The sequence below is a fragment of the Monodon monoceros genome, unplaced genomic scaffold, assembly GCF_005190385.1.
Source record: "Monodon monoceros isolate NGI ecotype Baffin Bay Population unplaced genomic scaffold, NGI_Narwhal_1 Super_Scaffold_12, whole genome shotgun sequence".
NCBI classification, from domain to species: Eukaryota; Metazoa; Chordata; class Mammalia; order Artiodactyla; family Monodontidae; genus Monodon; species Monodon monoceros.
The window spans coordinates 32489938-32497422 of NW_021703768.1; the positions used below are offsets into that span (position 1 = coordinate 32489938).

At 45.2% G+C, this 7485-nt stretch overlaps 1 protein-coding gene across 6 annotated transcripts in view; it reads left to right on the plus strand.

The window, feature by feature from the left end:
• The first annotated feature begins 439 nt into the window (after positions 1-439).
• The window catches only part of OSMR (oncostatin M receptor), a 72248-nt gene continuing 65202 nt past the window's right edge, over positions 440-7485 (plus strand). For 5 of the 6 annotated variants that reach the window (XM_029218081.1, XM_029218075.1, XM_029218082.1 and 2 more), the window contains exon 1: positions 440-568. The gene's annotated coding sequence lies outside the window, so the exon portion shown is untranslated. Of the gene's footprint in view, positions 569-880; positions 935-7485 lie in introns of those variants that run through there. The other variant, XM_029218076.1, reaches the window with a different exon arrangement.

The window sequence follows — 7485 nt, forward strand, 5'->3', positions numbered from 1 at the left end:
GGAAACACAGTAAGAAGTTTGTCTGCGGCGCTTGTCTTTTACCCAAAGACTTTCTGCCCGGGAGCCCAGGGGTTCTGCCTCTAGGTTGGGATAACAAGTGGCCCCGCGGGATCCCACCGGCTTCGCTCTGCGCCCGCGGGGTGGCCGGCCGGCGGGGTCCGCAGCGCGGCACGGGTGCGCAATGCCCGGCCTGCCGAGTTTTCGGTTTCCACTTTTCCCTTCCAGGCCTCTCCCACTTCCTTTCCCCCCGGTCCCCACGTCCGGGGGCCCGCACCTCTGCTGGGTCCCGTCCGCTCCCCCCGGGGACCCAAAGGAGGCGAATTCCTGTGGGCCCCAGGAATGCCAAGAGTGCGCAGCGAGACGGGAAATTGCAAAAGTCCTCGCCCCTCTGCCCTCCCCCGCGGCTTTCCCGTAACTCCCGCCCCTGGGCGCACGCCCCGCAGCTGATTCATTGCCTGGGCGCGGGGCCGGCCCTGCACGTCCACACCCGCGCTCGCCCCCGCCTCGCACCGCGGCGGCAGCCAAGCCGACGACTCAGGCCGGCTCACGGAGCCTTACCGCCCGCGGGGTGAGTACCCACCCGACCGCCCGTACCGGTCCCCTCCGCGCGCCCCGCCTCCCTCCGTGGCTCTTCCGACGGACGGACCTGGGTGGCGTCCGGTAGAATCCGACCCCTTTGCCGGCCCTTCCCGGCTGGACGCGGCCTGGAGCTCAGCCGTCTTCTCCCCTGCTTGGCGCTGCCGAGGCCCCGCGTTTGCTTTGGTTCGGGATTCGCTCTGCTCCGAGACGGTGCTTTGAGGGGTCCTCACCCGTGGCGCGCCAGCCTGGTGCGTAGCACTGGAATACTAATTCTTCCCAGAGCGCACGCTGCTGGGGACACCACGACGGTTCCTACCCTGCTTTTACGTTCGCCATCCCACCGCCTCCTTCGCAGGTAGTTGGGAGTTAAAATTCCCATTTGACCCACTTTTGCCTCTCTCCCAACACTCCAGAGTGAACTGCTGTCTCCAGCCTCCCCTCACGCTCCCTTAACCCCCACCTGACAGTCATTCCTCTCGCAGTCCGCGATCTCCCTCCACCCGGTCTCTGTTTACACCTGGAAGCGGGAGGCGCTCACGCGCAGGTGGAGCAGGAAATCCCAGGGAGGTGTCTGGGGTAGACGCCAAGCGAATGCAAGGAGCGCCGAGGTGTCTGGCCGGGCGGTGGGAGCCTTGCGTTTGTAACTAACCCACCCCTCATCCTTTTATAGACAAACCTTTCCTAGGCAAAAAGCACGGAGGGGTTCAATAACTTGTCCAAGACCGTAGAGCTGGCCGCGGTGGCAATGACATCGCGAAGCGCGGGGCTTTGTCCCTGACACCGAGAGCCCTTTCTTGACAGTCCTTGGCCCGCTCACGCATCCATCCTACCTGCCTGCCTGTCCTATGGTGGGAAGCACAGTGCGCCGTGCCACTGAGCAGGGACGCCTGGTAACTGACAAGCCTGAAGACTGAACAAGCTTAGTCTCCAGCTCGAGAGGTCGATGTAGGCAGAGGATATGATAGAACTGAATGTAGTGTATTTCATTTGAGCTAGAAGGAGGGGAGCTCTGGGTCTTATTCTCGTCTAAACTGACTTTGGGACTTGGGTCAGGTTAACTTTATGGCCTCAGCCTCTGTCTCCTCCTCTTCAAAATAATAATGGTTCACACTTACTATGGGACCAGGCAGTATTCTAAGTACTGTACATATGCTAGACGATTTAAGCGTCACCAGTGAGGTAGGTAGCAGTTTTCTCATTTTGATTTTATCAGTGAGAAAACTGAGACCCAGAGAAGTTAAGTAACTTGTCTGTGGTCACACAGCTAGCGAGTGACAGTCAGGATTTGGCGTTGGAATCTGCTTATAACCACTGTGTTGTGCCTCAAACTCTAGGACCCTTTTTAGAGTGTTTCCCACCCCACCCCACTCGTGGTGCTTCATTATTGTCCTGCTTTGTCTCTCTCCTTGGCTGTTTTAAAATGCACTCAGAGACCCTTGAAGCTGAAGGGCCCCAAAGGGTCATAGTGGCCAGGGGTTCCCAAACTTAGCTGTGTCTTAGAATCATTCTTGAAGCTTTTCAGAGCGCTGGCCTCCAGCTTCACCTGCCTACGCAGAATCATCACGGCATGCTAAGTTTGGCATCTCCCAGATAGCGTTCAGTATTGTTGGAATGCCTCCAGTGGCAGGGAGCTCACCAGCTAACGTGATTGTTGGACAGAGCTAATTCCCAGCTGTAACTTGCCTCCTTGTGGTACCTGTTCTGTCTCCTGTTGTCTCAGCAAATGTGTCTAAACCTCTAAACTTTCTGTATCAAAGGCCACCTTGAGAGGAAAGGGCTGGTCTTAGGTGTCCAACGGGGACTGGAGCCACACTGGGGAGAACACTTACACACTGGGTCTTTTCCTTCTACCCCATTCTTTAACCTGAAAGAGCAGAAACACCTACAGGGGTGCAGAGAGGTGTTCCAGAGTCTCTGTTGTTTCTTGTAACCCTTTGTCCTGAAAAAGGAACCAAATCAGGAAAACTATCAGGGTGTTGAAAGAGGAATCGGTGGTGCTGTGATTTGACAAGAGGAAGGTGTGTGTTTTCCTTGTGGGAGGATTTTTGGCTTGGGTAGAAGGAAAACTGAGTGTCATCTTGCTCACTTACAGGAACAGTGAGCCCTGGCTCTCTTTTCCCTGGGGGAGGAAGTCCTCCTTGATTGAAAAAAATATATGAAAGGAGGAAATATAAGACAAATAAGATTTTGTGAGAAATACCCCTCCCTCCAAGCAGGCTTCCTTGCTCTGTAAAGCACAAGTTTCTTCTCCAGCAGCTGTGTCCTTGCTTTTACAAGGTTGTCTATTTTATTTTTGTGTTTTAAAGATAATGCAAATAATAAGTGAATATATATATGAACTATATGAAATGAAATGCACTCCTACTCCCACACAGAAGAGGGTAAGTTCAGGTTGGTACCTACTATTCCAAGATTTCTTCTTTTCTATACAATTGCATGATATGTATATATACACTATATTTTTTTAAGATATTTTTCTTTTTTTAAAATTGTACAATTATCTATTTATTTATTTTATTTTACTTTATTTTTGGCTTTGTTGGGTCTTCGTTTCTGCACATGGGCTTTCTCTAGTTGTGGCGAGCGGGGGCTACTTTTTGTTGCGGTGCACGGGCTTCTCATTGCGGTGGCTTCTTTTGTTGCAGAGCACAGGCTCTAGGCGCGCGGGCTTCAGTAGTTGTGGTGGGAGGGCTCAGTAGTTGTGGCTCCCGGGCTCTAGAGCTCAGGCTCAGTAGTTGTGGTGCACAGGCTTAGCTAGTCCGTGGCATGTGGGATCTTCCCGGACCAGGGCTTGAACCCGTGTCCCCTGCATTGGCAGGCAGATTCTCAACCACTGTGCCACCAGGGAAGGCCTACACTATGTTTTAATATATGTAAATGAGATCTTAGTATCATTGTGCAGCTTATTTTTTCACCCCCATGTCTTAGAGCTCTCACATCTCTGTATGTACCTCTTTTGCTAATGGCTACATGTTATTCTAAAGTAATAATGCTTATTCTTATTATTTTAATTAGAGACATTTATTCATCCTTTCCCTTATTGATGGACATTTGAGTTGTTTAAAATTATTCAGCATTAGCAACAGTGCTTCAGGGAAGATTGTGCATTCATCTTTGTGCTTAAGCCCAAGTATAATATCCTAGGAGAGAGATTTGTGGGTCCAAGTGTTTATCCATTTTTCAACTTGATAGATAAAACCCTTCAAATTGCACCACTGACCCACCCCAGGTACTAATTTAAACTCAGCCCATGAGACTCTATTTCCCTCATCCTTCCTAAAACCAGGTGTTATCTCTTTTTTTTTTAATTTAAATTTTCAAATCTGGTAAATGAGTGAAACCCAATAAGGCATTTTAATTTGCATTTTGCTGATTATTGCTGCCATTTAATATTTCTAAACACAATATTTATGGATCATGTGTGTCTCCTGTCAATTACCTGTGCGTATCCTTTGCTCACTTTTCTGCTGAGTTGCTTTCTCTTATTTCTGTTTACTGCAGAAGCTCTAAGGTACTCAGTTTCTTAATCTTTTGTCTGTTGTAGATGATGCAAATATTGCTTCTAGTGTAATGCTCATTTTCCAAATTTTTTTGATTATGGTAAAATACATAATATAAAATGTACCATTTTAATCATTTAAAGTACACAGGTCTGTGTCATTAAGTATGTGCAACCATCCCCACCGTCCATCTCTAGAACTCTTCATCTTGCAAAACTGAAACTGTACCCATTAGACAATAATTCCCCATTCCCCCTCTCTTCCCAACCCCTGACAGCCATCATTCTACTTTCTGTCTCTATGCATTCAAATACTCCAGGTACCTCATATAAATGGGGGAATCATATAGTCTTTGCCTTTTTGTAACTGGCTTATTTCACTTAGCAAAATGTCCTCAAGGCTCATCCATGCTGTAGCATGTATCAGAATTTCCTTCCTTTTTAAGGCTGAATAATATTCCATTGTTTATGTATACCACATTCTGCTTATCCATTTATAATGCTTTTATTTATTTATTTTCAAAATAAATGTATTTATTTATGTTTTATTTGTGGCTGCGTTGGGTCTTCGTTGCGGTGTGTGGGCTTCTCACTGCAGTGGCTTCTCTTGTTGCGGAGCACGGGCTCTAGGCGTGCAGGCTTCAGTAGTTGTGGCACACGGGCTTAGTAGTTGTGGCACGTGGGCTCAGTAGTTGTGGCTCACGGGCTGTAGAGCGCAGGCTCAGTAGTTGTGGCACATGGGCTTAGTTGCTCCGCGGCATGTGGGATCCTCCCAGACCAGTGATCGAACCCGTGTCCCCTGCACTGGCAGGTGGATTCTCAACCACTGTGCCACCAGGGAAGCGCAGTGCTTTTATTTTTAACTACCTTTTGCTGCACAGAAGTTTTAAATGTTTGTGTAATCAACTCTGCAATCTCATGCTTTCTGTGCTTTGTCTAGCTTAGAAAGGTCTTTTTCACCTAAAAATTATTTTTAAGTTTTTTTCTAATACTTTTATTATTTAGGTTTTACATTTAGCTCTGCAAATTTTCAGATTTTTGTATAAGGTGAAAGGTAAAATGTAACTTAACTTTTTTCTTAAGTTTTAAGCAGTTGATCCAATACTGTTTATATAACCATACAACTTTTTTCTAACTCATTTGAAATTCTATTTTTACAGTAAAATAAATTCCTATTTATATAAGGCCCTGTTTCAGGATTCTACCCTACTTCACCGATCTATTTTTGTCTCTTCTTCTGCCAGTATCACCTGTGTTAAATGCTACAGCTTGATGGTATATTTTTATATCTAGGAGTATATATTTGTGGTTTTTTTCCCTCAGAACTTTTTTTGAAAATGATTCTCATACATTTTCATTTTGTATAAACTTTACAAATAACTTGTCAAGTTTAATAAAATCCTATTGGAATTTTTCTTAAGATTTTCTTGGCTTTCTAATTATCAGTAATTTTTTTATGCCTTAATGTCGATTGTCGTATGCCCTTCACACATGCAGGAAGCAGCGTGATGTGACTGGCGAGTGACTCACATGGCTCAAGCTCTGAATTGACTGTGTCAACCTGGACAAGTTACTTTTAGCCTTTCTTAGCCTTAATTTCCCTATCTTTGTATGGGGATAATAATTGAATCTCCTTTCAGGGGGCTGTTATAAGGATTCTATTAATGAATGCATGTAAATCACTTAGCAAAGCACCTAGCAGAGGGTTAGCACCCAGTACGTGCTAGCTGGGATCATTTTCACATTTCCCTTCCTATCCTGCTGTGGGCACTGCAGTGTGCCTTGTCAGAGCAAGAACTGCTAAATCTTCTCCTTCATATATCCATAGTGTCCTAGGAGACAAAAATATGTAATAAATATTGAATATAGTAGTGCTTCTCAAACTTCAGTGTGTATCTGCATCATCTGGGGATCTTGTTTAAATGCAGATTTTTATCCCACACTTTGCATATGTAGTCTCTCACTGATATATATATATATATATTTTTTTTTTTTGGCTGTATGTGGACCTCTCACTGTTGTGGCCTCTCCCGTTGCGGAGCACAGGCTCCGGATGCGCAGGCTCAGCGGCCATGGCTCACGGGCCCAGCCGCTCCGCGGCATGTGGGAACTTCCCAGACCGGGACACGGGTTCTGCACCGGCAGACGGACTCTCAACCAGTGCGCCACCAGGGAAGCCCCCATTTATCTTTTGATGGGCACATGGGTTGCTTCCATATCTTGACTATTGTAAATAATGCTGCAATGAACATAGGGGTGCATACATCTTTTAAAATTAGTGTTTTCATTTGTTTCAGATAAATACCCAGAAGTGGAATTACTGGATCATATGGAGTTCTATTTTTAATTTTTTGAGGAACCTCCAAACTGTTCTCCATAGTGGCTGCACCAGTTTACATTCCCATCAACAATGCAGGAGGTTCCCTTTTCTCCACACCCTTGTCAGCATTTGCTATTTGTTGTATTTTGATGGTAGCCATTCTGACAGGTGTGAGGTGGTAACTCACTGTGGTTTTGGTTTGCATTTCCCCGATAATTAGTGATTTAATTATGAGCATCTTTTCATGTGCCTGTTGGCCATCCATATTTCTTCTTTGGAAAAATGTCTCTTCAGGCCCTCTGACCATTTTTTAATTGGGTTGTTTGTTTTTTTGATGTTGAGTTTTATGAGTTCTCTGTTTATTCTAGTAAAGCTAATGGTCTTGCATTTACATCTTTGTTCATCTGGATTTTATTTTGTTGAAGGAAATGAAGCAGTAGCAATAATGATCAAATTAACATTAATTGAATTTACTGTGTGTATATTCTCATAATCTTATGTGATCCTCATGGCAATCCTATGAGGTAGGTTGTTTATTCTCATTTTACAGAAAAGAAAATCGAAGCCTAGATGGTTTAAGTAACTTGTCTATAGTCATATAGTTATTAAGTGCCAGGGGGGGATTAGACCCTAAGTAGTCTTATGTCAGAGCAGCTGTATATAACTGTTACAGCTTCCTTTTCCCATACATGTCTGGGTTGGTACATTGTTCCAGTACCATTTGGGTGAATAATGTATCTTTTCTCAAATGAAGTATCACCTTTAGCATTTACTAAATGCCTACATATTCTTTGGGTCCAGAATATTCCTTGGATCCAGGTTTTCCAGTTCTTTCTTTGACTTCACATACAACTTAGAGACTCAACTTTACTCCTATCTGGAATCACAGATTGCAAGAATCGTTAACTAAACATTGCTTAAAAAAAGAAGATGAGCTGTGAGTCAATTCAGTCTCATAAATCAGGATTGACCTTACAAAACTAGTAGAAACACTTAATGGTAGGTTTAGAGGGCGGGGAAGAAGTGCTTGAACCCTGTGCGTGCCTCCGAGTGATGGATACTTAAGGAGGAAGGGGTGGTGGAATTG